We start from the raw sequence: 21,088 nt of genomic DNA, 5'->3' as shown, positions 1-21,088 counted from the left end.
TGCTTATTAAAAACGTCGCAAAATTTAGTTTGGTCACTGATGATCCCAGATTCCAATGTAATTTGCTTCGGCAGTGAAGTCAAAGAGTTTCCTGGTTTAAGTGAGTTGACAGTTTTCCAGAATTTAGCGGGATCACCAGCAGACTGTCAGAGCATCAAGAAAATACCCAGATTTTGCTGTTTTTATTCCTCCGTTCCATTTATTTCTCAATTGCCTAAAAAGCAGCCAATCAGCTGTTTCACCAGTTTTCCTCGCCAAGGCCCATGCTTGATTCTTTGGGAAGAAAAGGATGCTACATCATACAATGCCATTCTAGACCATTCTGCGCTTCCAACTTTGTGGCAACAGTTTGGGGAAGGCCCTTTCCTGTTTTAGCATGACAATGCCCCCGTGCACAAAGTGAAGTTGATACAGAAATAGTTTGTCGAGATCAATGTGGAAGAACTTGTGGAAGAACTTACACTACATGCTTTTGGTCATGTAGTGTATGTTGTAATATGGCTTTTTTTCTGGCTTGGTATCCCCAGTGATTTTACTCACGCACCGCTACTGCATGAACAGTGATTTGTTCGTTATGTTCACCTGCGTACCCAATTTACCTTTATAGCAGCACGTTCCCCACTCTCCCAAACAGCTAACTCCACCCACTCGTGGCACAGGCCATGACTGATACGAGACACAAACTACCGCAACTAGACACGTTAGTGACAGTGTGTTTGTGAGATGCCAGGCAAAAGGCAATTATAAAACTGTCCCACAACTCCTGCTGTGTTTACAAACATCGCTGAAACAAACAAAAAAACGGACTTTCTGAGAATGAGTGCACAGCTGGTAAATAGTCGCTTATAGATATGTCAGTCAGTCAGGTGGCCAGCTGCCGGCAGAGACTACTATTGCAGTAACATTGAGCCTAGGCTATTATTACTTAGCCTGCTAGAAGGATGAATTAAGAAGCTAACATTAAGTGGAGCCTACAATAGCAGGAGCAAAAGAATAGGCTATTAAGTTCTCATAATAACTTAACAGATAGTAGGCTACTGAGACAGACAGTGATGCGACACTCAGTGTTGAGGCTGAGGCAGGCTGTAATGTATGCAGGAGGAAGCAGAGGAGAGAGAGAGAGAGAGAGAGAGAGAGAGAGAGAGAGAGAGAGAGAGGTTCTCAAACTTGGGGTCGGGGCCCCATATGTGGTCCCCTGGGAAAATCTGTACTAATCTTTTCAAACAAGTTAGGAACTTAAAAAAAGAACATACTTTTCTTTATGAACATCTCTACATGGCCTATCTTTCCTCATGGACTTAAATTAAAATGCAATAAAAATCCCTTCTCATTAGAACTCATAACCTGGTTTTGGCCCTGGTTATGAGATGTCAATTTTTGTCACCTTGGATTTTCACATAGAGTCAATTGCAACTGTAATAATGGTTGAAGTTATATCCATATGATAATATCAAGATAATACTGTCTAATCTAAAATGTTTTAGAAGACTAATGTGTTGCCTCTGGTTGGACTAGGACTAAGCTCTTTAGGCTTTATAGGTCAGGGTTCATTCATGGGCCCCACCCTTACGGAAAAAAACGTGTGACATTTCCACATGTGAAACCATGTGTTTTTGGAACACTTCATATGATGATATTTGACCTGTGGATTTTCACATGTGAAACCATATTTTGGAATGTGATGATATTTCACATAGGGATTTTCACACATGATCAAATAAAATTGTACATTGTCACATGCGCCGAACAGGTGTAAATCTTACAGTGAAATGCTTACTTACAAGCCAACAACCAACAATGCAGTTTTAAGAAAAATACATAAAAAAGTAAGAGAAGAATAACAAATAATTAAAAAGCAACAGTTAATAACAATAGTGGGGTACTGGTACAAATCAAATCATCAACTCCAATTTTATTTGTCACATACACATGATTAGCAAATGTTAATGCGAGTGTAGCGAAATGCTTGTGCTTCTAGTTCAGACAATGCAGTAATATCCAACGAGTAATCTAACCTAACAATTTCACAACAACTACCTTATACACACAAGTGTAAAGGAATGAATAAGAATATGTACATAAAAAAAATATATATGAATGAACGATGGTACAGAACGGCATATGCAAGATGAAGTGAATGGAATAGAGTACAGTATATACATATGAGATGAGTAATGTAGGGTATGTAAACATATAAAAGTGGCATTGTTAATTAAAGTGGCTAGTGATACATTACATCAAGATGGCAAGATGCAGTAGATGGTATAGAGTACAGTATATACATATGAGATGAGTAATGTAGGGTATGTAAACATTATATGAGGTGGCATTGTTTAAAGTGTCATGCCCTGACCATAGAGAGCCCTCTGGGTTTTGATTTGATTTGTTTTGAACAAGTGCTCAGCATATGTAGGAACTCCTTCAAGACTGTTGAAAAAACATTTCAGGTGAAGCTGGTTGAAAGAATGCACAGCCTTCCTAAAAAGACCTGGTTCCGACAGAGATAAAAGGCGAATGAAGGCATTCACACGTAAATGCATTCATGATTTCTTACTCCAAACGGGCAGCAGTTCATGTGAAAAGTATATGATTACTGTGAGAGTAGTTCCTAAAATGTATCAACGATAAGTGTCTCTTTTCCCCTCTCTCTCTCCCTTCCTATCCATCTCCTTTGTAACAAGTTGCCATAGATTGTGTCAGTCCGCTAGGGACCTTTTCCTAATGTATTAAGTGTGTATGTTTATCCTGTGTTATCATTTAGTTAGCTAGTAAATAAATAATTAAACCAATTTGTGTATCAAATCAAATGTATTTATATAGCCCTTCTTACATCAGCTGATATCTCAAAGTGCTGTACAGAAACCCAGCCTAAAACCCCAAACAGCAAGCAATGCAGGTGTAGAAGCACGAGTAGTACTGAGTCATAAGTAAGGCTCAGGGTTTTGCAGATACAGGAAGTTATGACTGTTCAGAATGATGATATGATACGAGATTATGATTAATACGTTGACTGTTTTATGGAAGTGATAGGTAAAAGACCTTTAGACTTTAGTTCGGGAGATGGTAACTCTTTAAACAACCACTCTCGTGGTGCCCCAAATTACAAATTAGTTAATTGTTATGATTAATTTAATCGGAATTGGGATTAAAGAGCTTATGTTTGGTAATGTGTTATTGTTATATGACTGCTTTATGTAAAAGTACCATGTATGTAAAATGTATATGTAAAATGTATAAGTCAAATGTATGTATATGTAGCAGAAAAGCTGCAAAAAAAATATATGTATATATATTTGTCCTATATATAAAAACTTTTTTTAAAATAAATAAATAAACAATTATACATAGTTGATTTGATAAATAACAGTCATCAGATGAATGAAAGTAAAGTCACAACAATACTCTACGTCAAGTGTCCTTGAGCACAGCTCGATTTATGTTGATTTTATGTTGGTGGTGGTAATTGAACACATATTTACTTGATTCTGGGCAGCATTTAACAAAGAGCAGTCTGTGGTCATATCTCTTTCACGCTAACAGACCTGGTGGTGTAGCTGAGTCCCAAGTGTGGTCACAGTACACAATTATACAAGTTTATTTACACTAATTTAAATCAGAATCCAGCAGCATACTGTCATTTTATAGAAATAATACCAAGTTGTTGTATATATTTAACAGATTTTTATTTTTTTCCAACTTTAGGCAAAGAAATGTTTTATTGCCAATATCCATTATGTCCACAAACCTGGTGGTACAGTAGGAACGTCAAGTAACTAGCAACCTATAGGTTCTGAGTTCAAATCTCAAGAGAGATTGAGTCCCAAGTATGCAGCAGCATACTGTCCTCTAACATGGAGTAACTAGTTGTAGATTTAATGTTTTTTTTTACCGCAACTAGACAAAACCCTCCAGGGGACCATGACACAATGTTTTGTCTAGTTTCCTGGAACAAACCGGGAGCTAGACAAATCCTGCAGGGGACCATAACTGTTTAAATTGAATTAATATTTTTTTTTAAATCCCACTATATCATTGTGTTTACTTGATAGCTACCTACACAAATAGCTAGCTAGAACAAAGTGTTAATAAGATAAATTCATTTAAAAGATTAAAAGCAATACAAATAAGTTCTCCAGTAGACATCTACTGAGGGAGCTAAGAGCTGTGTTGTTGTTTTTTTTTAAAGTAAAATATTCAAATTACATTTTGTCAGGTGTAGTGTCATGGTATCACATGTTGAGATTTTGCATCCCCATGTCATTTATTTCACATGAGATCGTGTTTTCATGTACTCACATGTTGCAAGAGAAGTTTCATGTTATCATATGTTGAAATTTTGCATCCCCATGTTGTCACATTTATTTCACATGAGATCATATGGTCACGTGTAGTTTTATGTTTTGACATTTTGCATCACATGTTGGCACATGTTGCTTCACATGTTGACACATGTTATCGCATTAACTTCACATTAAATCACGTGATCACACGAGATTGCATGTGTTCACATGTGAAATTCATGTGGTTTTTCTTTAAGGGCCTCTATGATGTTTGACAGGCAATCCACAACCAGACAGGAAACTGTGCTCCCACATCCCACCTTTTCCCAGAGCTTTAGGCATTTGGGGCAGGGGCAGAACAATGGCAGGAAACAGAGAAAGATAACACTTCGTTCCTAGAGGTGGAACCTTCTTCAGAGGCACACATAACTGAACAAGGCTGCCACTCAAATCAAGCCCACAATGTGAGGCAAGCAGATTGACCTAAAGCCAACAGTGGGCCAGATGAGCATTTGATGAAATGGATGATTCTTTACTACACACTCCCAGTCTGCATCTAAAAACATCTCAAATCAAGGAAAGCAATATGGAGGATGCCTACCAGGAATATTGGGAAAAGGGGAGCCTCGGATTTGAAGACTACTGAGATGCAACTTTGACCTACACTCTTCGAAAAAGAAAGTGCTATATCTAGAACTTAAAAGGGTTGTTTGGCTGTCCCCATAGATAGGAGAACCCTTTGAAGAACCATGTTCGTTCCAAGTAGAACCCTTTTGGTTCCAAGTAGAACCGTTTTGCATTCAATGAATAACAGAGATCCACAGAGATTTCTACATGTAACCCAAAGTTGTTCTATCGGGGACCAAAAAGTGTTTTTACCTGTAACCAAAAAGGGTTCTCCTATGGAGACAGCCGAAGAACCCTTTATGAACCCTTTTTTTCTAAGAATGTAGCACACACGTCCCCATTCATTCGATAAAGCTCTAATGTCAGAACAACACCCATGACCTGCCTATTATGGCAAACCTCGGCTTGCTTTTGACCAATGTGGAAGTAAATATGGGTATATCGATATGGCTATACAGCACTAGTAGCGCATTTGTTGCACAAACAAATTATAATATGCATGTTTTCTGATGATATTGTCAAAAGGAACCATTTCAACTGGCTCAAGCCAAGTTTATTGTAGTGTCAGCATATTAAAATACCCTGTTCTCATCGTAAATCCATTGTTATAAGAAGTATGAAAAGGATTATTGCATTCTCTTTCAACCTGAGTTCAGACAAACATGCATTCAGTGGAGCTGCAAAGAGGAGGGTTGATGTCATCTCATGCTGTAATGGGAAGAATTAGAATTTATTGCCCTGTGAATCCTTGCGGCATAATGATTCTGACACTTCCTGCAGCGCCACCCAAAAGCAGGTTGCCATAGCAACCGGGATTCCGAGTTCTTGACCTACCGTGTCAGTCATCAGCACCCCATTCATATAGCAAAAAAGGTTAATACATTGTTCCCTAGTTCAATCTTGCAACTTTGTGTTCTTTGCGTCATAATCAACTATAATTTATTATCTGCGGTACGGTGAAGATTGCAGAGACAGTGGCTGAGGTTTTGCAGCTTTACAAGGGCTAGGTTCATCTTTCCTATGCATGCTCTACGTCAGTCCTGAGCGGAAATATATGATACTCAAGCAGCACAGGAGTTTGCTGAGGGGAGAACGACTCATAATAATAGCCAAAACGGAGCAAATGGGATGGCATCAAACACTTGGAGACCATGTGTTTGATGTATTTGATACCATTCCACTAATTCCGTTCCAGTCACTACCACCAGTCTGTTTTCCCCAATTAAGGCGCTACCAACCTCCTGTGTCAAGCAGACCGGGTCTTGACCAAGGTCATTTCTGTTCCCTTATGAAACCAGAGATCACAGACGTTATGTTTGACGTTGAAATAGATGCCACTATTGATAGTACTTTGTTGACATGTCACACTGTTCTGCAGCATGGAAATGTGAAAGTGTCAGTTGTCATGAGTGGAAAATACAGTATGCTTCCATTTAAACGCTTCGACAGATGTGTTACCATTAATATGACAGTGCAAACCAATCTTGTTCGGATAGTGCTACAGAGATTATGACATAGGTCAAATAATCTATTACTGATTTGAACTGCTTTCCCTGTTCTTTTACAAAGGCACTTACCTCAAAGATGATCAATGTTATATTTATGGATGCATTTAAACCATACTAAACCTTTAACACCAAGTGTCTTGGGAATATGACACTAGGACACCGCTGGGACTGAAGAGAACTGCTGAGCCACACACACATTCTACTCTCCCTTAGCAGGAGTCTGGGTAACGGTAACCAAAGAAACCTTGTCAGTTGGCAACCTTTAAAATGTTTGGCAGGGGACTGTGCTTCACAAACGGGTAATAAAACTCTTATGATCCCTCAGTTGTGATAATGCAAATCCCACAGGCTGCTGGATTGGATCGTTGTTGCATTTTTTACATTTTGTATACTCTGTTGAACTTGCACGTCAGTGATGTGTGGTTTTTGTCAGGCTTCACAGTGAGCCAGTAGATCTAGTTCTCCTAGTGGATGCTGACTCCCATGTACGGGTGTCATGTTGGACGCCCATCTTCACACTGAGCATAATTGTAATTTTCAACAAATGTAAAGGTTTAAAGACTAAATGTTTCTTTAACCTGTATTGCGGGTTTTATAATGCAGTAATGAAGGTAAATACTAGGAAATAGGTAAATGATGAACATATGACATAATACACATCATTTTATGTATTTTGAACATATTTGTATAATGCATTAATATTAATATAATCTGACGCATCAACCAATAATGTCTTTATAGATATTGTTTTTAAATAAATCTGTAGCTATAGAGCAGCTATATTACCCTTTATATAATATCCAATATATCCTGTATTTTAGGGAATGTCCAGGGTTGAGCCAACACCTAGCCACAGATCCAGAAAAGGTCAATTATACAAAATACTTATGCTCTAAAAATACACAGTGGTGTAAAATACTTAAGTAAAAATACTTTACTAAAGTACTACTTAAGTGGTTTTTGGGGGTATCTGTACTTTACCTTACTATTTCTATTTTTGACAATTTTACTTTTACCTCACTACTTCCCTGAAGAAAATGATGTACTTTTTACTCCATACATCTTCCCTGACACCCAAAAGTACTTATTACATTTTGAATGCTTAGCGGGACAGGAAAATAGTCAAATTCACATACTTATCAAGAGAACAGACTTTGATCTGGTGGACTCGTGTTTCATGCTTTGTTTGTAAATTCTGTCTGAGTGTTGGGGTGTGCCCTTAGCTATCAATACATTTTTTTTTAAACAAGAAAATAATCTGGTCTGGTTTGCTTAATATAAGGAATTTTAAATAATTTATACTTTTACTTTTGATACTTAGGAATATTTAAAACCAAATACTTTTAGACTTTTACTCAAGTAGTATTTTACTGGGTGACTTTCACTTTTACTTGAGTAATTTTCTACTAAGGTATCTTTACTTTTACTCAAGTATGAAAATGTGATACCTTTTCCACCACTGAAAACACATACATTGTTTCATTTACTCAGTTCAGTTAAAAGGCCAAAACCAAGCGTTTGAACCTTTCTCCAGATGTGTATGCATTCAACTTGCAGAAGGGTTTTTGGGGGTGAGCTATTTCTGAAAGACATCAAAATCTACAAATACTGCTTCTAAATGTGGGAGACAGGACCAGTCATTTTGATCCAACCACATTACTTTAAACCTTATTCTATGCCACTTCTGTTGACTGCAGCTTGAAGTGGATTCGTAGGCCAGGTTAGTCATTGTTTCTATGACTCATTCCCATCGTACACTAAATGCTGGGTTAAAAACAACCCAATTTGGTTAAATATTGGACAGAAACACATTGGGTTATTTTGACCCAGGCAGTTGGGTCACAAACAACCCATTGTTTTCTCTAAGTTGGGTTGTTAATACTGGGTTATTGAGCTATGATCCACTGGAACAGATAAGAAGACTGGAGGTGTGGTTTGCTGGAGTGTGGCTTTAAGGTAGTTATTTTTGGCCACCTGTGAAAGTTAATGTCATTCTGGTAAATCTGTTCTGTTGTATGGTCAACCCATGTTAAGGTTGAGCAGTGAGACTTTGTAGATTTGAAAAGGCTTACACAAGAGTTTGATTTAAGTGCCTATGCATACCCCAATATTGGGATTGTAACTACTTTATTGTAATCTTTCAATATTAATGTTATACATTTCATATAAAAGTATGTCATTTGTATTTTATTTTGCGGTAATTAACGATTTGCAATGTACGAACTGAACATTTTCTCCAAAAATAACCATCTAAAAGCAATGCCTTTGGATTGCCCAAACATATAATTTAAAGGTCATGAATAGTCAAAATCATGTTGATCATGAAAATGTATGATATTTGAAGGAAACCAGATCAAATATGACAACTAAGTTATGAAAAATGACTGTTTCTTCTACATTGATAAAGTTTGATTATAAAGTTACTTCCCCATGTCAAACGCTTGTATTCATTGTTAAGGGGACAAGGTAACATCTTAACTCTCATTAAAATGCAGTAATACAGTAGAAAAAGTCTAAAAACAGTGTGTGCAAATTAGGTAAGATAAGGGAGGTAAAGGCAATAAATAGGCCATGGTGGGGAAGTAATTACAATATACCAATTAAACACTGGGTTGATAGATGTGCAGAAGATTAATATTCAAGTAGAGATACTGGGGTGCAAAGGAGCAAGATAAATAAATACATACAGTTTGTGGATGTACAGGTGCAGTGATCTGTGAGCTGCTCTGACAGCTGGTGCTTAAAGCTATATGAGTCTGAGCTTCAGTGATTTTTGCAGTTCGATCCAGTCATAGGCAGCAGAGAACTGGAAGGAAAGGTGGGCAAAGGGGTAATTGGCTTTGGGGGTGACCAGTGAGATATACCTGCTGGAGTGCGTGCTACGGGTGGGTGCTGCTATGGTGACCAGTGAGCTGAGATAAGGCGGAGCTTTGCCTAGCAAAGACTTGCAGATGACCTGGAGCCAGTGGGTTAGGCAACGAGTATGAAGTGAGGGCCAGCCAACGAGTGTGTACAGGTCGCAGTGGTGGGTAGTATATGGGGCTTTGGTGACAAAATGGATGGCACTGTGATGGACTGCATCCAATTTGTTGAGTAGAGTGTTGGAGGCTATTTTGTAAATGACATCACCAAAGTCAAGGATCGGTAGGATGGTCAGTTTTATGAGGGTATGTTTGGCAGCATGAGTGAAGGATGCTTTATTGCGAAATATGAATCCGATTCTAGATTTAATTTTGGATTGGAAATGCTTATTGTGAGACTGGAAGGAGAGTTTACAGTCTAGCCAGGCACCTAGGTATTTGTAGTTGTCCACATATTCTAAGTCAGAACTGTCCAGAGTAGTGATGCTGGATGGGCGGGCAGGTGCGGGCAGCGATCGGTTGAAGATCATGCATTTAGATTTACTTGCTTTTAAGAGCAGTTGGAGGTCACAGAAGGAGAGTTGTCTGGCATTGAAGCTCGTCTGGAGGTTAGTTAACACAGTGTCCAAAGATGGGCCAGACGTATACAGAATAGTGTCGCCTGCATAGAGTTGGATCAGAGAATCACCAGCAGCAAGAGCGACATCATTGATGTATACATAGAAGACAGTACGCCCGAGAATTTTACCCTGTGGCAACCCCATAGAGACTGCCAGAGGTCCGGACCACAGGCCCTCCGATTTGACACACTGAACTCTGTCTGAGAAGTAGTTGGTGAACCAGGCGAGGCAGTCATTTGAGGATCCAAGGCTGTTGAGTCTGCCGATAAGATTGTGGTGATTGACAGAGTCGAAAGCCTTGGCCAGGTCGATGAATACGACTGCACAGTAATCTCTCTTATCAATGGTGGTTATGATATCGTTTAGGACCTTGAGCATGGCTGAGGTGCACCAATGACCAGCTCTGAAACCAGATTGCATAGCGGAGAAGGTACGGTGTGATTTGTATTGGCCTACAACTACAAATACCTAGGTGCCTGGCTAGACTGTAAACTCTCCTTCCAGACTCACAATCTGTTTGTTAGCTTGGCTTTCGAAGACCTTAGAATGGCAGATATAGGTCTGTAGCAGTTTTAGTCTAGTGTCTCCCCCTTTGAAGAGGGGGATGATCGCGGCAGCTTTCAAATCTTTAGGAATCTCAGACGATACAAAAGAGAGGTTGAACAGGCTAGTAATAGGGGTTGCAACAATTTTGGCAGAATATTTTAGAAAGAGAGGGTCCAGATTGTCTAGCCCAGCTGATTTGTAGGGGTCCAGATTTTGCAACTCTTTTAGAACATCAGCTATCTGGATTTGGGTGAAGGAGAAATGGGGAGGCTTGGGCGAGTTGATGTCGGGGTTGCAGGGCAGTTGACCGGGGTAGGGGTGGCCAGGTGGAAAGCATGGCCATCCATAGAAAAATGCTTGTTGAAATTCTCAATTATAGTGGATTTATCGGTGGTGACAGTGTTTCCTAGCCTCAGAGCAGTGGGAAGCTGGGAGGAGGTGCTCTTATTCTCCATGGACTTTACAGTGTCCAATATATTTTTTTGAGTTTGTGCTACAGGATGCAAATTTCTGTTTGAAAAAGCTAGCCTTAGCTTTCCTATCTGCCTGTGTATATTGGTTCCTAACTTCCCTGAAAAGTTGCACATCAACGGGGCTCTTCAATGCTAATGCTGTATGCCACAGGATGTTTTTGTGCTGGTCAAGGGCAGTCAGGTCTGTCGTTAACCAAGGGCTATATCTGTTCCTGGTTCTACATTTTTTGAATGGGTTATGCTTATTTAAGATGGTGAGGAAGGCACTTTTAAAGAATAACCAGGCATCCTCTACTGATGGGATGAGGTCAATATACTTCCTGGATACCCGGGCCAGGTCGATTAGAAATGCCTGCTCGCTGAAGTGTTTTAGGGAGCGTTTGACAGGGATGAGGGGTGGTCGTTTGACTGCAGACCCATTACGAATGCAGGCAATGAGGCAGTGATCGCTGAGATCTTGGTTGAAAACAGCAGAGGTATATTTGGAGGGCAAGTTGGTTAGGATGGTATCTGTGAGGGTGCCCGTGTTTATGGATTTGGGGATGTACCTGGTAGGTTCATTGATAATTTGTGTGAGATTAAGGGCATCTAGCTGAGATTGTAGGATGGCCTGGGGTGTTTAGCATGTCCCAGTTTAGGTCACCTAACAGCAAAAGCTCTGAAGATAGATGGGGGGCAATCATTTCACATATGGTGTCCAGGGCACAGCTGGGTGCAGAAGGTGGTCTATAGCAAGCGGCAACAATGAGAGACTTGTTTCTGGAAAGGTGGATTTTTAAAAGTAGAAGCTCGAATTGTTTGGGTACAGACATGGATAGTAAGACAGAACTCTGCAGGCTAACTCTACCCCCTTTGGCTGTTCTATTTTGTCTGAAAATGTTATAGTTAGGAATGGAAATTTCAGGGTTTTTGGTGGTCTTCCTAAGCCAGGATTCAGACACGGCTAGGACATCCGGGTTGGCAGAGTGTGCTAAAGCAGTGAATTAAACAAACTTAGGGAGGAGGCTTCTAATGTTAACAAACCAAGGCTTTTACGGTTACAGAAGTCAACAAATGAGAGCGCCTGGGGAATAGGGGTGGAGCTAGGCACTGCAGGGCCTGGATTAACCTCTACATCACCAGAGGAACAGAGGAGGAGTAGGATAAAGGTACGGCTAAAGGCTATAAGAACTGGCCGTCTAATACGTTCAGAACAGAGAGTAAAAGGAGCAGGTTTCTGGGCGCGATAGAATCGATTCAAGGCATAATATACAGACAAAGGTATGGTAGGATGTGAATACATTGGAGGCAAACCTAGGCATTGAATGATGATGAGAGAGGTATTGTCTCTAGAAACATTTAAACCAGCTGATGTCACCGCATGTGTGGGAGGTGGAACTAAAGGGTTGACTAAGGCATATTGAGCAGGGCTAGAGGCTCTACAGTGAAATAAGACAATAATCACTAACCAGAACAGCAATGGACAAGGCATATTAACATTAGGGAGAGGCATCCATAGCTAAGTGATCATAGGGGTCCAGGTAGTAGTTAGGCGGGCTGGAGACACGACGATTCAGACAGCGAGGAGGCAGGGGCTAGCAAGCTAGCAGAAGGGCCTTAGAAGGACATCGCAAAGGAGGGTGTCTGTTATAGCCGCCTCGAGCGGCGCTTCCTCGTGTGGTTATGTCAGTAGACCAAGCGTGATGGATTAGTAGGGTTCCGTGTAGCAAAGGGGTCCAGTCCAATTGGCAAAATTGTATAGTGGCCCAAGAAATTGGCCAATGTATCTCTTCAGCTAACAGAGCAATATGCTCTAGACAGCTAGTGGGCCACGGCTAGCAGGCTAGCAGATGGGCATTCAGGGGACGTCGCGACGGAGGGGCCTGTTGGAAAAAAAAACCTTGGGCAGATTATGTCGGTCGTCCAGTCGCGATGGATAAGCAGGGCTTTGTGTAGTAAAAGGGGTCCAGGCCAATTGGCAAAATAGGTATAGTGGCCCAAGAATTTGGCCGATGGACCTATTCAGCTAACTGTCCGTTATGCTCTAGACAGCTAGCATGCCATGGCTAGCAGGCTAGCAGATGGGCATTCAGGGGACTTTGCGACATAGAGCCAGTTGAATAACCACCTCGGGCAGATTACGTTGGTAGTCCAGTCGTGAAGGAGCTCCGTACTGGCAGTAAAAGGGTCGGGCCAATTGGCAAAATAGGTATTGTAGCCCCGGAGTGGTTGATGGACCTCTTCAGCTAGCCGGGAGATGGGCCTAGCATGGGCTAGCTCCAGGCTAATTGGTTCTTGCTTCGGGACAGAGACGTTAGCCAGGAGTTGCCACTCGGATTGCAGCTAGCTAGTCTAAGGCACTGCATCTCAGTGCTTGAGGTGTCACTACAAACACCCTGGTTCGTTTCCAGGCTCTATCACAACTCGCTGTGATTGGGAGTCCCATAGGGCGGCGCACAATTGGCCCAGAGTTTTCTGGGTTTGGCCGGTGTTGGCCGTCATTGTAAATAAATTGGCGCCTTTTTTTCAATTTTTGCTTAACATGACAAACCCAAATCTAACTGCCTGTAGCTCAGGCCTTGAAGCAACTATATGCATATTCTTGGTACCATTTGAAAGGAAACACTTTGAAGTTTGTGGAAATGTTAAAGTAATGTATGAGAATATAAAACAATAGATCTGGTAAAAGTTAATACAAAGAAAAATCCAACCGTTCTTTTGTATTTTTTTGGTACAATCATCTTTGAAATGCAAGAGAAAGGCCATTATGTATTATTCCAGCCCAGGTGCAATTTAGACCTTGGCTACTAGATGGCAGCAGTGTATGTGGAAAGTTTATACTGATCCAAAGAACCATTACATTGCTGTAAAAACAATTGTATCAAGACTGCCCAAATGTGTCTAATTCGTTTTTTAATAACTTTTCATGTTCACAACTGTGCACTCTCCTCAAACAATAGCATGGTATTATTTCACTGTAATAGCTACTGTAATTTGGGCAGTGCAGTTAGATTAACAAGAATTTAAGCTTTCTGCCAATATCAGATATGTCTATGTAGTGGGAAATTTTCTTGTTACTTACAAATTCATGCTAATCGCATTAGCCTATGTTAGATCAACCGTCCCGCAGGGGACACACCAATCCTTAAGAAGTCTTAACCCTTTAAGCTAACCCTTCCCCTAAACCTAACCCTAACCTTAACCCTTTAACCTAACTCCTAAACTGAACCACTAACCTTAAGGCTAACCCCTAACCCCTAGCCTATTTAATGTTAGCCAGTTAGCTAAAATTAGCCACCTAGCTAGACTTTGAGCAAGGTATGATCGGATCCAGGATCTCAGAAATGGCCGTCCGCACAACAGTGTCTGGGGTTTACCAGTCAGTGGCAGCCCTATTTGCTAAAACAGATCTTTGATGAGAGAGGTGTAAGTAGAATGGTTAGAATTGCTGCTGGTCACAAAGCAACCTGGACTCGTATTATTCGTATTATTCGTATTATTCGTATTATTCTGTAAGTAAAGCCGGGACCCTCCATTTAGTATGATATAATATGTTTAATTTGGTATGTATTCATCTTTGGAAGTCACCCATTTCGTATGATATGTTACAAATTACAATTTGTATTATGTGTTGCGAATTTGCAAAGCAATATGTTAAGAATTAAGTCTAATGTTCAATCGAACAGTAACTGAATGCTTTGGTGCCTGTCTGCCTGCTTTGCATAGCAAGTCACGGCCATGTGACTCAGTGTCTGTTGGAGCGATCTATTTTCGTGATCATGATGGTGTAGCTGATATAATGTCCGGTGAGTGTGGGATGAAAGGAGGCCACAAAATGGGGAACCAATATAAAGAAATGGCATAGAAAAGTATTTTGTATTTTGAAAATACAAATGACAGATTTCAAAAGTATCTTCTTACAAAATACATTGGAGTGCAGTTTATCCCATTATAATCCAAAATACTCAGATGCAATTAAAATACGTATTTCAAATACATGGCCAACTGGTCATAGCTCAATAACCCAACTAAGTGACCCAACTGCTGGGTCAAGAATAACCCAGCTGAGGGACACCCATTTCAAATCTCTGTCTCTCTCTAGAATTATTGAGGAATTGTTACACAATCAGATGTAATATTACATTTAATGAAAGCCATGAAAATGTTCCTAGAGGGGAAGATCATTCGAGGCACATCACCATCTGACCTTTGGAATAGCTATGGGAGAAGGTGAACTGACGCGTGATTAAGTCATTTCCATTGTTCAAGCTTGGTAGGTCTCTCCTCAAGCTTGGTAGGTCTCTCCTCAAGATTGGTAGGTCTCTCCTCAAGCTTGGTAGGTCTCTCCTCAAGCTTGGTAGGTCTCTCCACCAGTTTGCTAGGTATGTCCTCAAGCTTGGTAAGGTTCTATGAGGACCAACAGCTGCAGTCTCAATCTGCATTAATCTGACATTACTATCTTAATTGCCTTCATTTCCGAGCTAAGGGCAGAGGAGCAAGGGGACATTTGTAAATAATCCCTCCCTTGTTTATGGAGCGCTCTTATCTAAATACATGCACGAGATTGCATATTTAACCCATTTGTTGTTGTTGGCATGTCCAAGGGAACATACAATACCTTAAGTTAAATAAATGTCAGCTGTCTCCTTTATAAACATAGAACATAAACCAACTTTATCCAAGCAATGATTTGATTAATGATGGATTGTTTGATTTGCATTGGCATGCCAAGTTTAAACTAGTTCTTCAAAGCACTGCACTAGTTTCTCTTCACAGCACAATAGAAAGGGAGGTCTCACTTGAACCACATCCTATTGATTTAGGATTTATATGAACGTTTGAATTGCATGCTTCTCAAATCAGGATTATGCGTGTGATTACATTGGAAAGCAATGTTAGATAGCTGAAGAATTTAAACTCTTTCAACTCTCTATCGGGGTCAATTTCCATTAGCAGTTGCTTATATAATCTATAGCCTGTGCACAATATATGATTGACCTTTATGGGAGTCCATAAGGTTGACATACTTACGTAGCCTGATGACCACAAGTAATGACAACAACAAAAAACTCTCACCGGTGATTTCTTACAATCACAGGAAAGCTGCATATAGTGCTCTTGACCCTCTTACATGATAGTGTGGAGTGACCTGAACAGATATTTCCTAATCTGATAGAGGAGTTACTCTAGTAGTAGTAGTTACCATTGTTAGTGGTCATCAGTCTACTGGCTCCGCAAACATGTCGTCTACAGACTCTTCCCTGGTTTTCTTAGAGTAATCGCTGCAAACGGTGCCACTTTACAATCTAAAGCTTTCCTTGTCTTTGTGAAACTTGACAAATAAACCATGCTCTCTGACCTATCAGGGAGTAATCTACTCTGCAGAAATGTGTTTATATCCCTGTTAGTGAGCATTTCTACATTGCCAAGATAATCAATCCACCTGACAGCTGTGGCATATCAAGAAGCTGATGAAACAGCATGATCATTGCACAGGTGCACCTTGTGCTGGGGACAATAAAAGGCCTCTCTGAAATGTGCAGTTTGGTCACACAACACAAAGCCACAAATGACTCAAGTTTTGAGGAAGTGTGCAATTGGCATGCTGACTGTATCAACGTCCACCAGAGCTGTTGCCAGAGAATTTAATCTTCATTTGTCTACCATTAACCGCCTCCAACATCGTTTCGGAGAATTTGACAGTACGTCCAACCGGCCTCACAACCGCAGACCATGTGTAACCACTCCTGCCCAGGACCTCCACATCCGGCTTCTTCACCTGTGGGATCGTCTTAGACCAGTCATCCGGACAGCGGATAAAACTGTGGGTTTACACAAGCAAATACTTTTTTGACAAACTGTCAGAAACTGTCTCAGGGAAGCTCAGCATGCTCTTCATCCTCACCAAGGCCTTTACCTAACTGCAGTTCGGCATCGTAACTGATCTTAGTGGACAAATGCTCACCTTTGATGGCCACTGGCACGCTAGAGAAGTGTGCTCTTCACCAATGAATCCCGGTTTCAACTATACCGGGCAGATGGCAGACAGCGTGTATGGAGTCGTGTGGGCGAGCTGTTTACTGATGTCAACATTGGGAACTGAGTGCCCCATGGTGGCAGTGGGGTTAAGGTATGGGCAGGCATAAGCTATGGACAATGAAAATGTCTGATCGATGGCAATTTGAATGTAGAGAGACGCCGTGACGAGATCCCGAAGCCCCTTGTCGTGCCATTCATCCGCAACCGACACCACATGTTTCAGCATGATAATTCACAGCCCCGTGTCGCAAGGATCTGTGCACAATTCCTGGAAGCTGAAAATGTCCCAGTTCTTGCATACTCACCAGACATGTCACCAACTATTAAGCAAGTTTGGGATGCTCTGGATCGACATGTACGACAGCGGTGTTCCAGTTCTCGCCGATGTCCAGCAACTTCGGACAGCCATTGAAGAGGAGTGGGACAACATTCCACAGGCTACAATCAACAGCCTGATCAACTCTATGTGAAGGAGATGTGTCACGCTGCATGAGGCAAATGGTTGTCACACCCAGATACTGACTAGTTTTCTGGTCCACGCTCCTACGTTTTTTTAAGGTACTATATCTGTGACCAACAGATACATATCTGTATTCCCAGTCATGTGAAATCCATAGATTAGGGCCTAATTAATTGATTTCAATTGAGTGATTTCTGTATATGAACTGTAACTCAGTACAAACTTTGAAATTGTTGCATGTTGCGTTTATATTTTTGTTCAGTGTACATACCCAGGGAGAAGAAGTCACACATTGATATATGACTCGCTGACAGATCCGAAGGGGGATTATCCAGATATTCCGATAGATGCCTGACACAGAGGCGAAGACCTGCAAATTATTGTTTGGTAAAAGACTGACGCAAGAAATGGAACAAGACCCTTGGGTGTCAAGCTCAATAAGCTCTCTGATTTCCTTGGGCAAAGTCTTATATTACAACTAAGTCAGTAACTTTGTAAAATGAAGTGGGATGATCCATGTTAGTTAAAGTGGATTTAAATATGTTGATAATTTCTCTCAGTTATTTTTTATTTATTTACAGTAGTTTTTTCTCTCGCTGAAATGTGCTTGGTCAATTGAAACACTTACAGGTTCAATGCAGCCATTTTTATCTCAATATCAAATCCTTTCTGGGTAACAATAAAGTACCTTACTGTGATTTTTGTTCAATTAACATGGTCAAAAGGAAACAAAAATGGCTTCTTAGCAAAAAGCAATTTCTCAAACTAAAATGTCACCAGGACTGTCTGGGAGTGTTCTGTATTTAACCTGAAAACAAGCTGTTATTGGCAGAGAGGTTCTAAACTCTCTTTGTTATTGGTCTATTAACTTCACCAGGCGGTCCAAAACCCCACCCATGCAAAACGACCTGACAATTTTTGTCTGTCTTTTCAAACAACTATTACACTAAAAGGGGATTATGCTGATTTTCACAATTTCACAGTATTGTTCCAACCTCAGTGTGGAAAGACATGGAAAACCCAGGAGAACCTCGTTTTTGACTGCACTGCCACTTTAAGATCATCTTTCACTTCACTTTAACTCAACAACGTATACTCAGTGGCTGTCTCAATGACCGTTTCCTTTTGGAGGATGAACAAAAAAGAAGGAAAAATCTGATATTCTTTCTACATTGTTAACTTGACCCAATGCTCTGTTCCTGATGCCAGTGGGTGGTTTTAGCTGGGAGCAATCCAAGCAATCCATGTCAAGGACATACATGTATATTATCTCAACAACTGAGAAGACTGTAGTTACTGGTCTGACACACACACACACACACACACACACACACACACACACACACACACACACACACACACACACACACACACACACACACACACACACACACACACACACACACACACACACAGAGAGCTCTGGTTACCCACACACGAGAGCTACAGTGCCTTTCAAAAGTATTCAGGCCCCTTGGATTTCTTCAGATTTTATTGTTACAAAGTGGGATTAAAATTGATTTAATAGTATTTTTTTGGTCAACAATCTACACACAATACTCTGTAATGTTAAAGTGGAAGAAAGATTCAATAAAAAAAACGATGAATAGACATTAAATAAATATAGAATATAGTCGTTGCATAAGTATTCAGATCCCTGGGTCAATAATCAATGTTAGAAAAACCTTTGGCATCGAATGGAGCTGTGAGTCTTATTGGGTAAATCTATCAGTGTTTAGCACGCCTGGATTGTTCAATATTTGCCGATTTTTTTATTTTTTTTATTCTTCAAGCTCTGTCAATATTACTGTAAATGTACAGGACCTTTACTGTAACACAACTATACAGCATATTACCTGGAACATGTGACTACTGTAACATGCTGTATTTCTAGAATTTAAGGTACATTACTGGAAACACAGTAGTAAACAGTTGCAGATTTAAAATTCAGGTAGCTAGTGCCAACGACGGGCAGTATTTCTGTTACATGTATTTGATATAGGTATTTCTATTGATATTACGTTTGATGCGTAACGTCCTCATGGTAACATCCCTGATTTGTTATTGATTTGTTATTGTTACCCATCTACCAATCACTGCCCTTCTTTGTGAGGCTTTCGAAAAGTTCCCTGGTCATTGTACTTGAATCTGTGATTGAAATTCCATACTAGACTGAGGAACCTTACACATGTTGGATGTATGGGGGACAGAGGAAGGGTTAGGCACTCAAAAATCACATCAACCCCTATTATTTCACACAGAGTGTGTCCATGTAACGTATTATGTGATTTGTTAAGACAAATTCGTGGTGTAAAGTACGTAAGTAAAAATACTTGAAAGTACTGCTCAAGTAGTTTCAGGGGTATCTGTACTTAACTTTACTATTTATATTTGTTAACAGCTTTTATTTTTATTTCACTACATTCCTAATGAAAATAACGTACTTTATAAATGTTCCCTGACACCCAAAAGTACTCGTTACACTTTAAATGCTTAGCAGGACAGGAAAATGGTCTAATTCACGCACTTATCAAGAGACTCACCAAACACACATGCTTCGTTTGTAGATCATGTCTGGGTGTTGGAGCATGCCCCTGACTATCCGTCAATGGTGCTGTCTGGTTTGCTTAACATAAGGAATTTGAAATGATTTACACTTTTACTTTTGATCCTTAAGTATATTTTAGCAATTACATTTACTTTTGATACTTATGTATATTTTTACTCAGGTAGTATTTTGCTGGGGGACTTTTACTATCTTTACTTTTACTCAAGTATGACAAGTATTAGGTACTTTTTCCACCACTGGCCTAAATGTAGGATTGCCTAAACAAAGGGGCCGAATTCCTATGCAACTCTATTTGATTTATTTATTTTTTTTCTCCATTTTGACATTACAGACTGTTTTGTGTAGATGGTTGACGAAAAAATTACAATTAAATCAATTTTTGTAACACAATAAAAGGCAATACTTTATCCTTCAATTCTAATTTTCTGTTAACGGGGCCTCCGTTACGACACACCTGTCTTTGCGCGCAAGTCTCTTAAGACTTACAGTCCTCAAGAAACTTTTGGGCTGACGCAGGTCTGCGCTGCTTCAGAACTTCTCTTGGTCAAATCTCAACAGATGGTTGGCACCATCAGGTGGTTTACACAAATAGCATTGGACGTGATAATAAAGGGCCTCGTTAGGCATGAATTATTACCGTGGGTGTGCAGGTCAAACATACTGGTTGGGGGACACAACTATTTCGGGCACTCTAATTGTTAGGCTTTCAAGTGTAATCCTCTACTGATACTTCATTACCATTCTCATTCCTTTTTCCTTTTTAAGAGGACAAATGGGCAGCGTGTTGTTTGGCAACCGAAGCCATTAGAAGAATTGCCATTGATTGCTCAGCAAACAGCCTAACTAGGCTCCAGCTTTCGGAGCATGCTCACAAAGATAATGCTCTTGCTTGTGCTTTTATTTATTCATGGGACTGGTCCGACCTCTGGGGATGAGGGAAGCATCCAGGCCTGATCTTGACATTTCAAATTATTATTTATTTCAGGGGATGAACTGATGCTCTTCAATTTAGTTCAACTGTGCCTGGGTGAATATGTCCTTATCGTGTTTAATTTACGTTACATTTAGCAGACACTCAACCCAGAGTGACATAAAAGGCAGATGACACCTGCTTTAACAATCTGTG

The sequence above is a fragment of the Oncorhynchus clarkii genome, chromosome 22 (genome assembly GCF_045791955.1).
Source record: "Oncorhynchus clarkii lewisi isolate Uvic-CL-2024 chromosome 22, UVic_Ocla_1.0, whole genome shotgun sequence".
In the NCBI taxonomy this organism is placed as follows: Eukaryota; Metazoa; Chordata; class Actinopteri; order Salmoniformes; family Salmonidae; genus Oncorhynchus; species Oncorhynchus clarkii.
Note: the sequence above shows the minus strand (reverse complement) of the source record.